The 23,031-nt window shown below is 38.7% G+C and overlaps 1 pseudogene; it reads left to right on the top strand.

The window, feature by feature from the left end:
- The first annotated feature begins 237 nt into the window (after positions 1-237).
- Positions 238-22,647, top strand: LOC102485229 (ankyrin repeat domain-containing protein 26-like; annotated as a pseudogene).
- The last annotated feature ends 384 nt before the right edge of the window (positions 22,648-23,031 follow it).

Here is a 23,031-nt window from a genome sequence, read left to right on the forward strand (position 1 = left end):
AAAAAGAAGAATCAAAATACCACTGAATCAAAATTGGACCTACACAACAGTCTAATGAACCAAAAAGCCTTTTGGATTTGAGGCTTAACGGCTGCAAAAAAAAAAAAAAAATGAAGCAGATAATTTAAGTAAAGAGCAGAATATACTTGGCGTAAGACATAGGAAAGCCAAACTCATACAGGACTTGTTCTAAGAGCCATTATTCGACACTCACAATGCTGCTAACTATAAAAGCATATGGAGTCTGAACGAGAAGATGGGAGTTCTTCTCCAACACGTAGGGACAGAACAGCAGAAGTATATCTAAATGAAGAATTACAGCAAGCTATGCAAAGGTTTAAGAATGAGACAGATGTATTACAAGTTGAGTTCCAGGCTTTGGAGAAAGAAGAGGCTGACCAAGGAAGAAAGAAAAACAGCAATAATGACATGAGGACATCAGAAAACTTATACGGCAGTGCCACAGCTCCTGCTGGTCATGATAGCGACGGCCATGGGTGATTCAACTGAGTGCAAAGACCAATTCAAGTCATCAAATTCCTACTAAGGAGGACAGAAGGCATGATGGTTTCAGTTCTGCCTTGCGTGTGAAGGAAGTGAAGAAGAATAAAAATGAGAAATTAACCTTAATAAACCATAAAGTTATAGCAGTGTTGGAGAAGGCCGATTCACTCTCTGGTGGTCTACTACAAGTGAGTGATGACAACGGTTTACATGAAATAAATCCAGAAGAAGAAAGGCATACAGAGAAAACATCTAAGGAAGAGAACAAGGTAAAAAACCAAATACGTTCTATGGATGACATTGATAGTTCAACGCAGTCATCTCAAACAGCTCAGAGGATCGTGAATGACCTCACTCGATCTGTAAGAGTTCCATAATGCTTGGAACGGACTCTAAAGATTCTGTCTGCCAAATGAAAATCTGGGACACATCTCTTTCATATGAAAGAGTAATAGAACTTAAAAAAAAAAATCACTCTGAACAACATACAGGGAAAATTGAAAAACTGGAAAATAAAGCTAGTGAACTACAAAAGGTTCTGTCTGAAACCAGAGAGGTCAGCTCGCAGTGAGAGCATTAGAAAGTGAAGTGGGAGCAAAACCTGCAGTTTGTGATCTGCCTTGAGACAAGAAAAGAGGACAAGTGCTCATAAATTACATGAAAACGCTAGGGAACCATGACAATGTACCGAAGACCAGTGCGATAAAGAAGCTGAAGTAAACAACTTCAACTCATGCTTAGAACACTGGATGTGGAATTGAAGACTGCAAAAATTAATTTGAATCATGTCGAAGAAGAGCAAAAAAAAAACACCTAGGGGCAGCTTTCTCTAGAACAGAAAGCCAGAATGATACAAGGTGGGATTCTGACCAGTCACTTTTGCAAACAAAAGGACTTAGAAATGACTCAAATGAAAATGAATTCTGTAGTTGCTGATAGTCATGACACAAATCGAGCTGTTGGATGAAAATCACAGGTTACGTAATGAAATGACCACACTAAGACTAGAAAGAGGTACAATAAAAAACCATAACCAAGAAAAGGTCAAGAAATATATTGAGGGTGTTCAAATTCTATAAGAAAAGAATGATGACCTTCAAAAGACAATAAAACAGAATGAGGAAACGTTAAGAAAAATAATATCCCAGTGTAGCAGACAGCTTAAGGTCCTGATGACTGAAAATACAATGCTAAATTCTAAATTGGAGAATGAAAAGTAAAACAAAGACTGGAATCAGAAATTGAATCAGACCATTCTAGACTGGCTGCTGCTATACAAGATCAGACATCCAAAAGGACACGTGGAGTGTGAATAGTTGGTATATGTTAAGTGGAGACATACAATGCATTTTATGGCAGAAACGGAAAGACTAGAGGATATAGAAGCATGGAAAATGGTGAGGGATACAGAAGACAATGTGGGAAGAAGGTGGGAAAGGGGAAGAGTATGAGGAAAGAAACTAAGGAGAAAAATACAGGCAAGACATTTATGAGACACAGAAATGGATTATTATCTGTTGATAATGTGTATAGTATCCTGAACTAGACTGGCGTTAAGTTTATTCTTGCTGAGTAAATTCACTTTACAAGCTAAGTGTTGTCTACTGATTGAATGTATAAAATAAAGTTAAATTAAAAAAAAAACAAAGAGAGAGAGAGATAGAACTTGTTTTCCACAGAGCAAGAGATGAGTGGTTTTGTTTACAGGACAAAATAAATTTCAAACCTGAATGGGAACAATGAGAGTCTTTCTCAACAACTTTCTAAAGCAGAGGGAAAATTGAATAGCCTAGAAATTGAGCTCCATCAGGAGAGTAAATTGAATAGCCTAGAAATTGAACTCCATCACGCGAGAGAAGCTCTCAGAGAAAAGACTTTGATTTCAGAACAAGTACAAAGAGATCTAAGCCACAGTGTCAAATGAAGGAAACTGAACTCGAGCATCAGAATAAACAATGTAAATGGAATAAATACATTAGAAAACAGAAGTGTAAAGAAGAAGACCGATCTCAACTACAAAGTGAAAATAGATTGCTTCAACAGTCACTGGAAGTTGCTCAAGAGAAAATTGACAGTAACACAAACTCAGCAATGAACTAAATCCAGGATGAGTTTCTAAAATTGTAAGAAAAAATTTCAAGCTGAGAGTGAAAAACAAATTCTTATGCTGGAGAGAAATAAAGAATTAGTTAGTGAATACAATCAATTACAAGGAAGACTGTATAAATATAAAAGTGAGAAAGCAGGAAGAGAAGTAGCAGTAAGACAGCTTCAACGAGACGGGCTGAGCCCCGAAAGCACAGCCTATCTCGGAGGCTTCACTGGAGGTTACCTCACGTTATTCATTAATTTAGACCATGAAACCAGGATTTAAAGAAGGAATTAATGAGAAGTCAGTCGGAAGAAGCACAGAATCAACACATAGACACAGTAAAATGTGCTGAGACGGTGCAAGATCATGTACAAAAATACAATTTATTTTTTATTTTATTTTAATTTAATTATTTTTTGTTGTTGAGAGATTTTTTTTGCTATAGGGTGTGTGGGCTCACTGGAGACACAGAGAGAGACAGAAAGTGAGAAATCACCCCCCAGGGGAGATGACCACACTGCAGTCTCTGCTCCATTCTCCTCTTGGGATTTGGGCATACCTGGTATGAGTTTTAAGTCGCTGGGTCCAAGACTTGAACCACAGTCGACTATGTGGGAGTCCACCGACATAACCCTTACGCCATCTGCTGGTCTCTCAAAAGTTCAATTTAAAGCTGCATGCAAAATAACTTTGAGTATTCGTATTGAGTTTAAGCAGTGTAATATGGGAATTATATCAGATACAATAAATATACCTGTGTGAAGCCTGGGAAAATCTTTAGCTTTCAGCCATTTTGAGGGACCAGCAGGTAGTGTGGTGCTTGGGACACTGGACTCCCATATGGCCCACCCTGGTTCATGTTCTGGACCTGGTGGCTTGTTTTCTCACTTCTCTCTGGTGTCTGTATCAAATATATTTTTTAAATGATAAAATTAAATAATTCTTTTTAATAAAAGAATATTAAGTCTTTCAATTCATGAACACTGGTTTTATTTCTATTTATTAATATCTACTCTAATTTCTGTTTTTTTTTTTTCAAAGCCAAACTGTATCCAGCCTTATTAAAGATACTTTTCATAAACAATCATGGTATTTCAGGCAGGACATGGGCAGACAATCATTAACAGTATACAACGACTTTCAAACTCCCTTCTTCAATGGACTACAGAATCAGAAAGCCACTATAAAACCCAATGGAGTCTTCATCTGATGCTCTGAACAGGGAAAGTTTAGCGAGACGGTTGACATTTCGCATTTAGCATGTTTAACAACTTTTCACGAGCTGGCCCTGACTTTCGGGAAATGAAAATGAAAAGGAACTGCTGCTCTTTTGAAGGATGCCATCTCAGTGTCATTGGAAAGCCCAGATTGCCTGACATACTGGCATAACCAATTTTCTGTGGTCAGGTCCCCACAGGTCTTTGGTGTAAGGGAGTTAAGGCTATGCTGAAGGCAGAGAAGGAGGACATAAAAGCAAATGGTAAGTGTTCCACACCACAAGGCATCTGTGCCAAGGTGGCTGTGTGTCAGGGAATCCCTCCTCTCGGGAGCCAAGAGGAAGTCTCTCAACACTAGAAGGGAAAGATGTTGTCCAAATCAATCCAGCTTCAGAGAGTCTATTAGTGACAAATGCCCCTTCCCCCAAAAAACAATGGAGTGTTCTGTGTGCTAACAACATAGCTTAAAAAAAAGGTAAAACAAAGTTCTGCATTTTTTTTAAAACTTGATAGAAATAGTATTTCAAACGGTACAGTCACCGGAAGGACACGGTTATCAAACGCACACACTTCACTCGGCATCTCCAGCACCTTCAGCTTTCTGTGCCTGGGCTGTTTTGGCATCTCCGTTTTCTGCAGGCTTGTTCCCATTCTTGCCAGCATCACCTTTTCCCTTTTTTCCTTTGGGCACCTTCTCTCCCTTCTTTTCAGGGGATTTTTAGGCGTGGGCTCTGGCTGTGGAGGAGCAGGTTTTGCAGACAACCTTGCACATCTTCTCTGTGGTCCGTTCTTCACCTCGGCTGTATCTCCTTTAGCCTCCCCTTCAGCCTTCCTCTTGGGCATGGTGGCGAGGACGGGGGGACGCAGACGCTGGGGGGTGCAGCGGCGCAGGCTTTGGTCAGTCTGGGGGTCGCTCTCGCCTCTTCTTTTTCACACTGCTCCTCTACTCTAATTCCTTTTAGCAATGTTTTGTTGTTTTCAGAGTACAAGTCTTTCATATCCTTGCCTCTTTAATTTCTGAGTATTTTGCTCCCTTTAATGCCATTGTAAATGGAACCTTTTAAAATTTCTATTTTGTATTGTTTACTGTTATTGTATAGCATCACAATGGTTTCTTGCTGCTTCTTTCTTTTCCTCTTTAATACAGTGTCTTGCTCTGTCATGACTCTCCTGTCTCAGGGTTCTGGCTAGTACCACGGGGACATGCCACCATGCCAGCTCTTTCATAACAGGGTGTCACTTTGATGGTGAGGCCAGACTTGAGCTCACGATTCTCCTGTCTTCTGAGTTGCTGAGATTACAGGTGAATGTCACCATGCCTAGTGTTTAGGTTGGACTGGGAATTGAACCAGGGCCTCCTGTGTGGTCCTGGACTGTGGAGCACAGCATCTCAGTATCACACATCACCACAAATGGATACAAGTGATTTTTTTTTGAGTGTTGATTTTGAGTACTGCTACTTTGCTAAATTCATTTATTTGTTCTAATTGTGTGTGTGTGAGAGAGAGAGAGAGAGAGAGAGAGAGAGATAGAGGGAGATAGAGAGAGATATTTTTAAAGAGAGATTTTTGGTATAGGGCACTTGAGCTTGCCAGAGAGAAAGAGAGAGACAGACAGAAAGTGAAAAATCATCCCCAAGGGGGGATGGCTATTTTATTTTTATTGAATGTTATATATTGACCACTCATATGATTCCACAAAAAAGTCTCACCTTCTCTTGGTTTATAATCCTCTTACTGTACTGTTGAATGTATTTGGTCATATTCTGTTGAAAGCTTTGGCATCAGTATTCATTGGGATGTTGATTTGAAATTTTCCTGTTTTGTAGTGTCTTTGGTATCTTGGTAATGCTTAGCTCATAGACTGAGTTTAGAAATGCAGTTAGCGTAATGGCTATGTCGCTGGACTCCCACGTAGTCGACCGCGGCTCGTGTCCCGGACCCGGTGGCTTAAAACTATTTTGCTATAGGGCGCTTGCACTCACCAGAAAGACAGAGAGAGACAGAGAAACATAAAGTGAGAATTTACCCCCCAGGGGATGGCCATGCTGCAATCCCTTCTCCTCCATTCTCCTCTCGGGATCTTGGGCACGCACGCACATGAGCCTGGCGTGAGTTTAAGCCACTGGGTCCGGGACGTGAACCGCGGTCAACTACATGGGAGTCCAGCGACATAGCCATTACTAACTGCTGGTCCCATGATTAGTGCTTTCTTCTAAGACAAAGTAAAAGTAAATTCTAGTTCTTGTGAGCAGGGGTTGGTCCCTGTGAAATCAGGTCGTTATAATAGGAATATGGCTAACCCCAGTTTTTCTCTCTGCACTCTCCTACCATCCTTTCTGCTTCTGTTGGTCATATTATAATGTGGTACCAGAGGCCAGCCTGGTGCTGACCCTAAGTCTTTGCACTTTCCAAACACTAGAATTGTTAGCCAAATAAACCTTTATTCTTTTTTTGTTTGTTTGTTTTTTAGGTTTTTGCACTCCCTCACTGGAGAGAGATAGAGACAGAGAGAAATAGTGAGAGGGAAAGTAAAAAATCACCCCCCAGAAGGGATGACCAAGCCATAAACCATTCTCCTTTTGGGATTTTGGGCATAGACACACACGTACATGGTTGTGATTTTCACCTGGATCACAGCCAGCCATGTGGAAGTTCAGCACCCCAACCACCATGCCACCTGCTGACCCTACCTCTATTCTTAATAAATCATCTACTCTCAGGCATTTCTGTTAGCAACACGATAGCAGAACACATGGTCTGGAAATATTAAATGGAAAAGTCCATATAGAAATAATTTTTAAGTTTGAAATTACATACCATCCTACATAGCATGGTGAACTCTCATATCAGGCTTCTCTGTCCCACTCAAGGCATGAATCATCCCTTGTCCAGCATGTGTGTGCTGTGTACACTACACGACCATCAGAAGGGTAGTAATGATCTCAGCTATTGCATCAACAGATCACAGGAAGAAGGGTGAGTACAGAACAATAACATGTTTTGGTGAGAGAGACCACTTTTACATAACTTTTACAGTATATGGTTATAATTTTTCTATGTTATGGTTAGTTATTATTAATCTTCTACTGTACCTAATTTATAAATGAAACTTTATCATGGGTCTATATGCACTGAACAAACTTGGTTGCTAGTTAGGACTGGTAACCCACTCAGTTACTAGTCAGGACCAACTTGATTTCTTGTTAGGACTAGTAACAAAGTTGGTTACTAAGTAGGACCAACTGGTTCTAACTACTTAGAATTACTAAGTTGGTTGCTAGAAACTAGGTATTTTTTCCTCATAGAGAAAAAGTTAAATTGTTTTCAACTTTACTGTGAATAATTAAAACTATCTTACATGAAAGAAAGAAAAAAATTATCAGTAAAAACTATCAGTGTCCATTGTCCTTTGTTATATAAATTATATAGTTAATGTGATGCTGTTTAAATGATCTCATCTACACTTTAGTTCAATTTTTCAAGTAAGAGCTAATGGAACATTAATCTCTTTTTAGTTTTCCTGGTAAAGAAGAATTGCTCTTGTAGTTAATATAGCAAAGGCAGAAACCTGATTCTAAGTGTAGATAAAAGCCTTCTGCCGGGGACCAGCCTCAGCGTGGGTGGGTTATCTCGACGGAGGCGGCGAAGGTGAACAGAAGACAGAGGCCTCGATGCCTTTTCATGCACGTCCTATGCCGGACACCCCTCAAAGATCGCTCTCTGAGGATGACAACTGCTAGGAATCATCATGCGTTTTTATTGAAAATGTGATACATGCAAGTAAAGGGAGAGGGGCTAGTGTTTCAATTAACAGCTCATAAAGTTTTTAACAATAGAGAACATAGATTCTACTCAGGGTTGGATTAAGGGTGGGTCTAGTGCAATTCAGGGTTGGATTAAGGGTGGGTCTAGTGCAGTTCCGCAATTGTAGGTGGGTCTCCATGGAATGCAGTTTCGGGAAAGCGGTTCCGGTAAGCAGAGATGATTATCAGCTGATGCAGCGCAGCAGCCATCTTGTGATTACTAGGAATGGTGCCGAGAAAAGAAAATCTCAAGTATAGATATTAGTTCTTATGGATCTTAATAAAGAATGATGCTTATACAGTTTTGTAGGGATTTAAAACTTAATTTGAGGAATCCTAATATATTTATCTATTTCACTTGGAGAGGGCGGAGGTGTCCTGGGCCAGTTTTGGCCTAATCCTATTTTACGTAAAGAAAGGATTAAGTTTACCTTAAATGTATTTTGAAGGGCCTTCCAAAGGTCGAGATTATTTCTGCCTAGAAAGAACTTCAGCCCACCCTCTATTGTGACCATGGAGATAAAGCATTGTAATTAATAGTAAGTGATCAGTGTAAAGGGGAGCTGTCGGGGGACTTCCTGGAAGATTTTATCGTACACTCAGGATGTATAAGAGAGCTATGTAATTCTTTTATAGTAGTATATTGGGGAGTCAGAGGGGGGTCGCTTCCCAGCAAGGCTGCCACAGTTTCTGGAGCAAAATCCTAGGTTGGGGGGGGGCACACAGTAGCGGCCTTGCCAGCGTACTGAACTGACCGGAAGGTGGGGGGGTGCTCAGACAGATCCTGGGGCCCCGCCAGGTCGGACTCCTCCAGCCTTCCTCTCTGTAGTCTCATGTTTCTCCATTGTCTTCATAGGTGTTCTCTTGCTGATCCAAGTGGGATCTACCTCTAGAGACAGCTAGGTGTATAAAAATTTAATGATTTGCCAAAATCATTATACCTAAAAAATTCATGCAACTTGCTTTTTTCACTATTCGCTTTATTGCGGTGGTCTGTCCTGACCCTGTGGTGTCTCTGAGTATGACTACACTCACAGCAGAGCAAGCAACATGTGGGTCGTGTGGTGTCAATCCCTCGTGTCCGTCCTGTGCTTTGGGGGTGGCCAAGGGGGGTCCTGATGATACCTGCATGTGTGGTGCATTGTCTTGCAGGAGGGGAACTCTGAACCAGGGGAGAGGATTATCCCACTTTTATTATGAGTGGCAAGCTTGCCCTTTGCCTGGGGAGAGGATTATCCCATCCCTGAGACAGTTCACTACAAACCCAATGCTGAGACCTGCCTGGATGAAGAACAAGGCCTTGCGTTCATGGTTGCCTGAGAATGTGCAGACACTCAGGGTCATGGCCTATTGCCTTTCCCTATACTCACACTCTTGGGTTATATCAGAGGATAATAAAGCCCATAAAATTTTCAAAAATCTCCTATGAACTCATAGGTCTAGAATGAAAATTCAGGTCTCTTGGACTCAAAATCATGTACTGTTTTTTTGGTTGTGAAATAACTGCCTCATAAAACTTGCCTGTGTTTTTTACTAATTGCCTACAAAAAACTATGGGAGATAGAACTCTTAAACTCTGAGTAAGGAAGAGTTTACTATTTAGAATATTACATACTATTTGCTATAAAAATGTTAAAATGTTTCAGATATTTTGACCACTCTTATTCTGGTATTTCTGCATCATAAAACTTTTGCATTCTCTCATTCCATTTAAATTGTATTTTAAGTTCAAAATGAAAGGAATTGAAGCTTACTGAGACCCTGAGGATTACAGAAATCTGAACAGAATTTATCTGAACAGAAACAAATACAAAATGAAAATCTTCAGACTGCAGTTCTACAAGCTGATATTCATGCAATGTTTTTCTTCTTTCATTTTATGAAAATATCATATTTTTGGTGGCTTTTAATCAATACTCACACCAGAACAATCTAGACACAGCAACAACAAATCGGGGCTCTTTCAGTTGACATTATTTTCATGTATTACCAAGTTTTACAATCTGGTGGCGCTCCCACATCTGAACTTCAAAATACAAAAGAAAGTTTCCCTACTACAATGTGAAATGATTTTTAATGATATTTCAATAGCTATTAAGGAAACAAAACCATCAAATACTCCCTGCCCAGGTCACTCCCTATTTCTTTCTCAGTCTCAAAGAGAAACATTGAAACTATAAACAAAAGCAATGAAACTTGCATATACTAAGCTTTTTTTTTTTTTTTTTTTTTTTTTTAATACTATGTGCATGTGCTTGCCAGGCAGAGACAGAACAAGAGAGAGAAAGAAAATGAGAACTCACCCCTCCTCCCAGGGGAATGGCCATGATGCAATCTCTTCTCCTCCATTCTCCTCTTGGGATTTTGGGCACGCATGCAAACATGCCTGGCACGATTTTTAAGGCACTGGACCCGGGACTCTAACCACATAGTTGGCCATGTGGGAGTCTAGCATTTTAAACTCCACACCACTTGATGGCCCTGGTATCTTTTAAAAATGACCTTGTTACTTCAAAACATAGCAGAAAACAGATGTTAGTGTAAAGGTAGCTAAGGAATAAATTATTAAAAATTTAGAGGTATCTTTTTTCTCATACACTCTGTGAAGCTGTGCATTACGTCTCTAGCTAGTTGAAAGTAACTTACACTCCCTGGCAAGTTGAGAAAAGACCCTGAAGGAAATAGTGGACACTATTCAACTCTCTTGACAATATTGTTTAAAAAAAGAGAGATTATTATCATTTTCAGATGTCAATGATTCAGAAGAATTGGACTCTGTATGTGAAAAAGTTTTAGGAACACCATTTTTTTTCTACTTACATTTTCCTTTTTATGTGTGCACAAGAGTGATAAATGGACCCCCCCCCCAAGTTTAAATCAGCCTAGAAGCAATATCTATTTTCAATAAGTATAAAGTAAAAATTCTAAAAAATATGCATTCTCATATGGTTCATTTGGCATTTTTTGTTTCTTTCTTAATGGTACACAAAAATAAGGATATATGTTACATTTGTGTGGTATTCTCATTTTGATGAAATGTGATCATGAGAGGATTTATCTCCCAGAACTGTGCTAAGCATAAAATAGATGATTTAAAACCAGATACATGGAGTGCTAAACTAGAATTAGTTATGATCGGTGATTTTTCTTTGGAAAAGAATATAAATTGAAGGGCAGCTTGACAAATTTCCTTGCAAGTTCTGAAGCTTCCTTGTAATTTTAGAACTTACCTTACAATCCCGAGACTTCTTCAATTCATTAGACTATTATAATAGTTTAAAATATGTCCAGGCCTCAATGGTGACACAGCAGTAACGCTAATGGGAAGGTCTTGGGTTTGAATCCTGGATCCTTTCTGTGTATACCAGGAGTGTGCACATGCACTCATGGTCCAGGCTGGCTGAGGCTGGGGGTGAATTAGAGCTTGAGGACCTTCTCATCTATCGCTCTCTGTCTCTCATGGAATAAACAAACAAACAAACAGATAAATATGTCTACGAGCTCTTTGATACTCATCCCCCGAGTGTTGGCCGTTCTTGGTGACTGGCTCCTATGAGTAGAGCATGGTGGAGGGATACTTGGTGATGTGCTAGACTAAATCGTAAAGGCGTTTTGCTATCCTCTTTTCTCTCTCTCCTCTGGATCACTTCTGAGAAGGCTGCCACTATGTCATGAGAACATGCCAGCAGCCCCATGAGATGCCCATGTGGTGAGGAACTGAGGCCTTCCGCCTATAGTCAGGTGAGTGAGCCATCACGGAAATTCGTCTTCCAATTCCAGTTAAGACTCCGATGAGGGAGGTGGTACTGGGGTAACAGGTGGTGTGGTGGTTAAGGTACTGGCCGCTACCACATGGCCATCCACAGTTTGAGTCCCGGATCTGGTGGCTTGCTTTCTCACCTCCCTTTGCTCTCTCTTGTATCTCTCTCTGGTCAAATTAAAGTAAATGAATGAATAAATAAAATTAAAGAAATAATTCTTTTTAAAAAAAGACTCTGATGACGGCTGTCCTGGCCAAAATCTTGTCTGAAAGGGAACCAGCAGTTACGGTAATGCCTATGTCGCTGGACTCCCACGTAGTCAACTGTGGTTTGCAGCCCGGACCCGGTGACTTAAAACTCATGCCGGGCACGTGTGTGTGTGTGCCCAAGATCCCGAGAGGAGAATGGAGGAGAAGGGATTGTGGGGTGCCCATCCCCCCAGGGGGTGATTTCTCGCTTTCTGTCTCTATGTCTCTCTCTCTGTCTTTCTGGCGAGAGCATGCGCCCTATAGCGAAAAACCTCTCCAAAAAAAAAAAAAATCTTGGCATAAAACTCATGAGAAATGCTGAATCAGCATGATAAGCCACACCCTGATCTCCAGCTCAGACACATCACGAGGTAATAAATGCTTGTCTTTTATAAGCAGCTAAATTTGTGTGTCATTTGTTTTATATCAATAAAAAACTAGTGCCACTGTTTTTATTTCCTTTATATCAAAACAGGAAAAGGAAGAATAGTATAGATACAGTTTGATACTATCTTCAGTTTTATACATTCACTGGGGATCTTGGAGCATACTCCCTGTAAATAAGGGAGAGACTACTATATGTGTTTATGACTATAAACTTCCCTTTTAGCACTGCTTTTGCTGAATTTCATACGTTTTTGTGTTCTCATTTTTATTTGTCTAAAGGTATGTCTAACTTCACTTGTGATTTCTCCTTTGATCCATAATTTGTTGAGTGTTGTTTAATTTCAACATAATTGTGAAATTTCTAGTTCTCCTTCTGCTGTTGATTTCTCATTTCCATTCCATTAACATTTTCTATGACTTGTTTTGTAGTTTAAGATGTGGTCTATCCTAGAGAATGCCTCATGAGAAATGTATATTTTGCTGCTGGTTAGAGTGTTCTGTGTATGTTTATTACATGTGGAAGTCCAAATGCTGTATGTAGAGTTGCTCAAATTCTCCATTTTCTTATTTAATTTCTGTCTGGTTATTCTATCTATTGTTGAATGTAGGGTATTAAAATCTTCTACTAGTGTTCTGTTGCTATCTATTTCTTCCTTTGATTCTGTCAAATTTTACTTCATGTATTAAGAACTCTGATATTTGCTGAATAAATACTTACAAACATTATATCTTCTTGGTGAATTGAACTTTAATCATGCTCTCTTATAACAATTTTTTATTTCAAGTGTATTTTTCCTGATGTTAATAAAGCACCTGCTCTTTTGTAGTTGCTATTTGCGTGGAACATCACTTTCCCTCCTTTTACTGAGTGTTATCCAGTGTGTATCCTTAGATCTAAAGTGAGTCTCTTATAGACAGCATGTAGTTGAACTCTGTTTTCTTATCTCTTTATTCATCCATCTTGTGCCTTTTGATTATAGGGTTTAACTCAGTTACATTTAAAGTAATTACTGATAGAGAAGGACTTACCATTGTCATTTTGTTAATTTTTAAAATGTTTTATCGGGAACCAGCAGTTAGCGTAATGGCTATGTTGCTGGACTCCCACGTAGTTGACCATGGTTCGCATCCCGGACCCGGTGTCTTAAAACTCACGCCGAGCACGTGTGCGTGTGTGCCCAAGATCCCAAGAGGAGAATGGAGGAGAAGGGATTGCGGCGTAACCATCCCCTCTGGGGGGTGATTTCTCACTTTCTGTCTCTATGTCTCTCTCTGTCTGGTGAGCGCACGCGCCCTATAGCAAAAACCTCTCCAAAAAAAAAAAATATTATATATATATATATTTTATCAATTTTTTGTCTCTCTTTTCTCTTTACTGTATTTCTTTGCATTGCATTGATTTGATTTTGTAATGACATGCTTTTCTTTTCATCTTGTACATTCTATAACTATTTTCAGAGTTGTTAGCATTGCAATTTCATAAAATATCTTAAAGTTATAGCATTCTATTTATTTTGAAATAATGTCACTTATACACAAAATTCTCCTCTTTTTTAGCTACACTCCCCCCATTTTATGTCACTGATGTCATAGATTACATGTTCATTTACTGTATTCCCATGAACATAGATTTACAATTTTTTTTTGAGAGAGAGATTTTTGCTACAGGGTGCATGCACTCACCAGAAAGACAGAGAGAGACAGAGAGACAGAAAGCAAGAAATCAACCCCCAGGGGGGATGGCCATGCCACAATCCCTTCTTCTCTATTCTCCCCTTGGGATCTTGGGCATGCACACACATGTGCCCAGTGTGAATTCAAGCCACCGGGTCCGGGACTCAAACCATGGTTGGCTACATGGGAGTTCAGTGACATAACAATTAAGCTAACTTCTGATCTCAAGATTTACAGTTTTTAAAATGTTTTATGTCTATCTATCTATATTTATATAGATATAAAATTGCAATTAGGGAAGAAGAATGTGTTCTAGGGTAGTATAGCACAGAAGACTAACTATAGTTATTAGCAATTTAATATATATTAAAAAATAGCTACAAGACAAGATTTGAAGTGTTCAAAACACAAAGTAATGATAAATGTTTGAGACAATGAATATGTTAAGTCCTTATTTAAACATTACATACTCTATGTATTTAAAAATTACACTGTACTCCATGTATGTGTGTAATTATTATATGTCAATTAAAATTATAAAAAATGAAAAAGTATATTTCTTTTTTTTTAGAGGTTTTTGGCTATAGGGAGTGTGCGCTAGCCAGAAAGACAGAGAGAGAGAGACAGAGAGACAGAAAGCAAGAAATCACCCCCTAGGGAGAATGGCCATGCCACAATCCCTTCTCCTCCATTCTCCTCTTGGGATCTTGGGCACACACCCGGCGTGAGTTTAAGCCACCAGGTCCAGGATTTGAACCGCAGTTGACTACATGGGAGTCCAGCGACATAGCCATTATGCCAACTGCTGGTCCAATTTAACATTTTTTCTTTGTTGTTGCTGGATTTTGAGTAATTGATAGAAAGTCTTTTCTAACCCTAAAACTAAAGAGTTTACCCATGTAATACTTGTATGGTTCCATGGCTGTCTACATATCTCAGATTCATTTGGAGTTCATTCTTTTTTTTATCATTTATTTATTTATTTTTGCATTTTCCCCCAAACATTTACTTTACATATCAAAAAATTTGTGCTCATACTCCCTAGTTCTTGACAGTTAGTAAACAACTTTAAAAATTTCAAAAAACTGAATTTTAAAGATAACTTTCAAAATATTTGTTATAATTTTGTTTGTGACTGTAACAACAGAGACCGTATGGTTTTAAATATTTTTGAGAAATTGCAATTTTAAGTATTTTTCAGAAAATATTTAAAACTACTCAAACTGTTGAAAGGCAAAACACTCAGTACACAATTTACATGTAACCCTTCTCAATTCAGTCCTGCCTACCAAGTATTCTGTGATATACCATCTGCTAGGAAAGATCAGTCTCTTTCTCTTCCTTCAAAGTCTTCCAGATAATTCTCTGATTGTGGCTGCTCTTTTGCAATCTCTACTGATTACATCGCTGGGCTGGAAAATTCAGGTTATTTTATGGTACAAATTCTTTCACAAACAATTTTATAATTTTATGGTATGGATTCTTTCAGGTTGTTTTATGGTACAAATTCTTTCATATATAATTTTATAATTTTAACTGACATATAATAGTTACACATATACATGGAGTACAGTGTTGTTTTTAAATATATAAAGTATGTAATGTTTAAATAAGGACTTCTCTAATCCTCTCTGTCAGGCTAAACTGTTTATGGTGCCAGGGCATCTTTCTAAGAGCTTCTGTTGACTTACTTGAGATCTACCTTTGTTCCATGGTTTTCTGCTTTAATCTTCAGATATGGCATTCCAGTCAATAATGAGTATTTTCAATTTCTGATTCAAAGCAACAGGTATTATTATACTTATGCAAATAAGCATTCTGCCACAAAATAAGAATATTCCCCAGTTCTAGAGGGGTCAGGAAGGGAGAAAAGTTTATGTTTTAATTTAAAGAAACAAACAAAAAAGACGAAAAAACCATTTGAATAAATTGCTGAAGTTATCAACAGCTCAAAAGAAAGCAAAATCTTTACATTGGGAAAACAAAAGATAGTAAGGAAAAAAATCAGTAATGTTTTAGTCAAAAGTCATAAAATTCTATTTCACCTATTTAGTCTTATGCAATTAATCTCTCTTCTGTTGAATTTGCAGTGTTACTGTGGTCTAATCTTTCCATTTAAATCCTGGAAGTTGACATTCAACATTATTATTGATATTTCTTGTCCCTAGCATTAAGTTGGTCATTTTCTTGGTTGCTTTTTGTTCCCTTATTTCTGTATGTGTGTCTTTAGTTTTCCTGGTAAAGCACTCCTTTCAGAAATTTTTTTTTTTGGTTTAATTTTAATTCAAATAGTACACATGTTATTGTTTAAGAATTCACGTGAAAGGACAAAGTTTATAATAACAAACATCAATCTTGATCCCACATCAGATTCTTATTTTCAAAAGGCAACCACTTTTCTTTATTTCTTCTGACAATTTCCTTATGTTTCCAAATAGCATGTCCTGCTATTCACTGTGTTTTAGTGTTTGCTACTGCTTATGAACAACTTGGAAAAGATTAAGACGTGAGTCTTTTACATTCCTCCTTAAAAGACATTTCCTTTCCTCCAAACTTCTCAATGTACTGAGATATTTTAACTCATTTTTGGTTAAGTTCACTCAGAGTGTTTCATAATTCAGTGAATTTAAGTTTGTTGCTCACTGTTAAGACAAGTATTGATTACCTTTCCTCTCTGTAACCTTTTCCTCCACAATTTAATCACCTATTCTTATTCATTCACTTGGGGCAGGGCCCAACTGAACCCTCCATCCTATTAATCCCACTGGACTGATGCCCTCTAGACTGCCTAGAGCTGTCACTCTGGGGCTGCCTTCCAGTCTTCCTGTGTGAATGTCCCAGGCCATCTCTTTCTTGTTTAGCTTCCCCACTTGGAAGCAGGAGTTTCCTGAAATAGATGCATGGCAGATCAGTTCTTAACAACTTACAAGGTAGCCATCAATACTGTTTACCAAATATGTCTGAGTCTGTTGTCCAGATATAAAATAACATTACATTTCCTGGTGTGTGAGTAGAAATTTACAAAAGATGATAGCAGACCAACAATTATCATGATCCAGATTTTGGGTTTGCTTTTTACTGCAGCATAACCTAACCTATCCTGATTGATTGATACACACTTTACGTCTTTATTCTACTTTTATTATTACTTTAGATAGCTTTAGTTATTCCTCCCATAAATAAGAGAGACAGCAAGAGAGAGAGAGAAAACCCCAAATAAGGTCCCAATACTGCAATCCATCCTCAACCTCCAGCCAGCCCCAGATCATGGGCAAGTACATGCCCATGAAAGCAAAACAGAAACCTTCTAACGTGGACGACCATCCAGCCCTTATTGACTGAAATATTTCTTAGAAATAATTTATTTCCAAACTTGGAAGAAATTGCTCTGTTGTTTGGTGCCTATTATTGCCAATGATTTAAGTGTAGTGTCACTCAGATACCTATCCTTTTAAGTAATTCCCCCTTTTGGGAGTTTTAAAAGATTTTTTTATTCTCATTATTCTTTAACTTTATAATGTAATTAGTCATGAGATTTTTTATAAACACCAAGAGGAGCACATGACAGAGTCTTCAATTTGGGAAACTTGAGTCTCTCTGGGAATTTTCTCATATTATTTCTTAGATCATATCCTCCTCATGTTTTCCTGTATGCTCTGTTTCTGGAACATAAGAATTTTAATCCTGCAATTCATAACTTACAAAGCTGTGGTAATAAAAACAGCATGGTACTGGCACAGAAACAGACACGTGGACCAATGGAACAGAATAGAGTCCCCAGAAATAAGTGCCCAAACATACAGTCAACTGATCTTTGACAAGGGGTACCAGTCAATCCAGTGGGAAAATGAAAGCCTCTTCAGCAAGTGGTGCTGGAAAAATTGGACGTCCACTTGCAGAAAGATGAATCTGAACCCCTCCCTCTCTCCTTTGACAAAAATCAAGTCAAGGTGGATCAAGGATCTGAATCTAAGACCTCAAACTATAAAGCTGCTCCTGGAAAACACTGGGGAAATTCTGGGAGACATTGGTGTAGGGAGAGACTTCTTAAATAAGACCTTACAAGCACAGTCGATCAACTTCTTAAAGAAGACCCTCAAAGCAGAGTTGATCGTCCCCAAAATAGACAAATGAGATTACATCAGACTAAGAAGTTTCTGCATGGTCAAAGACACAGTAATTAGTGTGAATCGACAGCCCTCAGAATGGGAAAATATTTTTGTAAATTTTGTATCAGATGAGGGACTTATATCCAGAATACACAAGGAACTAAAAAAGCTGTTTGGAAAAAAGATGATCAACCCTATTAAAAGATGGGAGAAGGAGATGAAAAAACTCTCTAAAGATGACATACGAATGGCCAAAAGGCATATAAAAAAATGTTCAACCTCCCTCATTGTAAGAGAAATGCAGATAAAAACAACAATGAGGTACCACCTAACCCCAGTCAAAATGTCTAATATTAAAAAAAACAAAAAATGATAAGTGTTGGCGGGGGTGTGGTGAAAGGGGAACTCTTTTACACTGCTGGTGGGAATGTAGATTGGTCCAACCACTGTGGAGAATAATTTGGAGATTCCTCAAGTGGCACATATACTCTATGGAATACTACTCAGCCATAAAAACCAACAGAACCCTGGCTTTTGACAGAAAGTGGAAGAATATGGAAGATGTACTGCTGAGTGAGGCAAGACAGGCTATGAAGGAGAGACATTGTATGTCCCCACTTAACATATACTGTATGTCTGCATTCTATGACTGAAACTGATTGACTAACGGTTGAACAAACACAAGAGACGGGTGTGAATGTCAGATGAAGTGTATGTGGAGGAGTGGGGCCTAACGAAGGACATTTGGAGAAGGGATACAGAGGTTGAGCATTGACGGGATGGGGAGGTGTGGTGTTATCCGTTAAAGATATTTTGATCAATGGGTCTGGGGAGAAATGTGCACATATCGAAATGGTCTCATTGTAAGCCAAACAATATGATTGAAAGTATATCCAAAAAACAAATAATAAATAATGTGAAAAAAAATAAATAAAAGAAGCTTTAAAAAAATCAGAAATTCTTAAAGAGCTGGTCTGGGGTTGGTAAATTCTTCCAGGTTTTGTTTATCTGAGAATGTTTTTATTTTTTCTTCCCATATGAAGGATAATCTTGTTGGGTTTAGTATTCTTGGTTGAAACTGGTTTTCACTTAACACTTTAAATATATTTTCCCATTTTTTCCTTGTTCACATTGTTTCTGATGAGAGGTTTGACCTTAGCCTTTGTAAGTAACTTGACATTTCTCTCTTGATAATTTTAGTGTCTTATCTCTGTGGACTTTGCCAGTCTGGCTACCATGTGCCTTGGAGAGAATCTTCTTGGGTTAATTCCATTAGGGATCCTTTGTATTTCTTGGGTCTGGATATTTGAATGCCTCTCTAGATTTGGAAAGTTTTCTTCCAGGATTTCATGCAATCAGTTATCAATGCCTTTATTAGTTTTCTTCCCTTTCTGGGATACCAATTATCTGGCTGTTTGGACACTTAATGGTATTTAGTATTTCTCATCTAGTATTCTCATTTTTAAAGTTATTTTCTCAGTTTTTTTTTTTTTTTTTGGTTGTCTTTTTCTAGATCAGAGATTTTGCCTTCGACATCCAAGATTCAATCTTCTGCAAGGACTATTCTGCTTTTAATACTTTTCAAGGGAGGTTTTGATTTTCTGTATTGCAGCCTTCTTCTCTAACAGCTCCATTTGATCCTTTTTTTATGGTGTGTATTTACTCTTTCCAATTGTGCAAGAACTTCCTCACCTCCTGGAACTTGTCTCTTTTCTCCTGCAACTTCTGGAGTCCATTGTCTCTCAGCTCCTGTATCTCATTTAGTTTTTTCACTATGAATATTCTGAATTCTCTATCAGACATGTCCATGAGTTCCCCTGTACTGTCTGTGGATGACGAGGGATTGTTCTTTTCCCTTAGGGGAGAGATATTTTCTTGGTTTCTTTTATTTCTTGTGTCTCTGCTGTGGTTTCTGGTCAAATATTTAGAGGAAGTAGGGATTTTTGAGTCTTACCAGACCAGCTGCTCTAACAGAAGGATTGCTGCCTCTTCCTAATGTATTTTCACACCCTTCATACCCACTGAGTTCCTTTCTTTTTTTTTTTTAGTTGCTTTCTAAAATAAAGGTTTTTAAATTGTTCTTATAACTTTGTGTTGCCCAACATACTTTTATTTCAATTTGAAAGCCCCTGGGCATTTTGTGTAGAGCAAGTCTAGTGTAGTTAACTCTCTTAGCTTTCATTTACCTCAGAAAATCGTGCTTTCTCCTTCATTTTTGAAGAATAGCTTTTTTGAATATAGTATTCTTGGCTGATTGGTTCTTTTTCTTTTCTTTCTTTCTTTTTTTTTTTTTTTGAGAGGTTTTTGTTATAGGGCCTGTGCACTCGCCAGAAAGACAGAGAGGTGGGAAGCAAGAATCACCCCTACGGAAGATGGCCACGCTGCAATCCCTTCTCTTCTCGGGATCTTGGGCACACATGCACGCACACCCGGTATGAGTTTTAGCCACCAGGTCTGGGACTCAAATCGCGGTTGACTACATGGGAGTCCAGCAACATAGCCATTATGCCAGCTACTGGTCCCTGATTGCCTCTTTCTTTTGGCCTTCACTTCAGTATATTATCTCACTTCCTTCTGGCTTCCTTCTGGCCTGCAAGTCTTCTACCGAGAAATCCACAGATAAAATCCCATTTTATGTGACAAACCATTTTTCTCTTGCTGCTTTCAAGATTTTATCTTGGGCCAGCCTGTGGTATGATATCTGAGGCAACTAAATCCTACATGTCCATCTGCACAGTTCAAGTCTTGGACCCAGTGACTTAAGAAACATATTGAGGGGCCGGCAGGTGGTGTGGTGGTTAAGTGCACTGGACTCCTGTGTGTTGGCCCATGGTTTCAGTCTCAGATCTGGCAGCTTGCTTTCTCACTCTCCTCCCACCCCCACTCTGTCCTTCTCTGGTCAAATTAAAATAAATAAATAAATAAACTTAATTTTTTTTTAAAGGAAGCACTGTGTGTGTGTGTGTGTGTGTGTGTGTGTGTGTGTGTGAGCGCTCTGTGTGGGTGTGTGTGTGTGTGTGTGTGTGTGTGCATGGCCATAATTCTGAGATCAGAATGGAAGAGAAGGGATTGTGGCATGGTCTTCTCCCCTGGATGGTACTTCTTCACTTTCCCTTTCTCTCTTTCTGTCTCTCTCCAGTGACCACACATGCTTTATAAGAAAACAAATGCTTTACCTTTGAATTTTGACAGTCTACTTATTACGTGTGCCAGTTTGGTTCACTTTGGCTTCTTGTTGGTTGGAGTTCACAGAGGTTCCCCCCCCATCTTTTTTTCTTTTTAAAAAAATTTTATTTCAAGTTCTTTTATACATTCGATCACATTATTTAGCTTCCAAAGTGAGTATTCCAACATGTGTACATTTCTCCCCAGTCTAGTTCAGAGTACTATAAAATTATCCTCAATAGATAATGGTCGAGTGGTTAATTCCTCTGTCTGGAGTTCCCATCCTCTGTTTTATTTTCTAAGTTCTTATTTACACTTAAATCTTGCATATCTCTGTGGAGTATGAGATGGATTTTTCAAGGCACGTATGCAGTCTGCAATAATAAAATAAAAGATAACACCATATTCACTATTTTCAACAACAACAAAAACCACATTATGACGTATGTCATAAATTTTTGCTCTATTAGGATTTTTTTTTTCTGTGAATTAAGCAAAAATTTTATTTCCAGGCTCTTCAAAGATGATTACAAACACAAAGTATCTTTAAAATGTCCCAAATTAAGCCAAAGGCATATCCTCAAAATATAACACTTGTGCATAAAGAATTATTTTAAGTTCTAATATTTTCACGTTATTTGGTTTTAAAACATTTACAATGTTAGGGAACCAGCAGTTAGCATAATGGCTATGTCGCTGGACTCCCACGTAGTCGACCACAGTTCGTGTCCGGGACCCGGTGGCTTAAAACTCACGCCGGGCGCGTGTGCGTGCGTGCCCAAGATCCCGAGAGGAGAATGGAGGAGAAGGGATTGCGGCGTGACCATCCTCCCTGGGGGGTGATTTCTCGCTTTCTGTCTCTCTGTCTCTCTCTGTCTGTCTGGCGAGCGCACGCGCCTTACCAATCTCTCTCTCAAAAAAAAAAAAAACATTTACAATGTTTAGTAGGTCACATTTTAAACATTTTTAAAGACATGAAATAATGTGGTATTTCTTTTTAAAGTACAAGAACAACTACAAAGTAAAGGAAGTTAAGGTGAAAATAATCAAAATACTTCATATATAGGATGGGGCAACTCAAAATATAAAAATTATCTTTCTAAACAAATTTGCTAAGGAACAGCTCTCATTTTTAGTGTTAAGACTACAACAATCTTCTCATTTAAAAAAACTCAAGACAGCATTTGATTAGTAAAGCCTATTCTTTCCCCCAGGATTTATTTTCCAGTCTTTACTTAGAAAGTGTAAATTCATAAGAAAAGAACAAATTTTGTTATGCTATAAAAGTCTCTGTCTGGAACAAGAAATTACAAATATTTGATTTGTTTTAATAAACAAAAATGTCTTCCTTCCCAAAATGTAAATATCCAGTATGTAAAACACATATGATATTCCAGGTATAGGAAAACACCAGCGATTCACTTAACAAAAGAGGAGCACCCTGGCATATATGATAATAAAATATTTGTCCTAAATACAAAGAAGTTTGCCAAAAGAACCAGGACATTATGGTTTAAACCTCTCCTCTTTCACCTAGTTTCCTTATATGAGTAAAAACTCTTCAATTTCTATAAAATTTTGGCTAGAGGGCCAGGCCACAGAAAAGGTCTGAAATATCTAAAAGTCATTTGGCTCGAGAAAAGTGTTTTCTTGAGACGTGGAAACAGTCGTTTATCTGTGCTTGAAGGCATTCCTCAGCAAACTTCTCTAAAGCCTTCAGAGTAAAGCACAGGGTCTGGCCTCCTGGAAGGGGTTGCTTCCAGCTGGAACACGGACCAGCAGTGCATCCTTGCAGGCATTCTGCATGCAGTACTGCTGAAGCTCTGTGGAGGCCTGAGAGACCTCGGTCCTCTCCACGCCCACCTCCAGCTGGAGAGGCTCCACAGGCGCTGCAGGGCACTCCCAGTGGACCCGGAAGACGTGGCGGCGGCTGCGCTGGGCTTCTAGGGCAACCTGGCAGGCACCCCGGCTAAGCACACAGAGCAGTTTTTTTCTTTGAGATGCCAAATGTGTGTGTGTGTGTGTGTGTGTGTGTGTGCCTGCCTACATATATATGTACATGTATATGT

The sequence above is a fragment of the Tupaia chinensis genome, unplaced genomic scaffold (genome assembly GCF_000334495.1).
Source record: "Tupaia chinensis unplaced genomic scaffold, TupChi_1.0 Scaffold000070_1, whole genome shotgun sequence".
Lineage (NCBI taxonomy): Eukaryota > Metazoa > Chordata > Mammalia > Scandentia > Tupaiidae > Tupaia > Tupaia belangeri.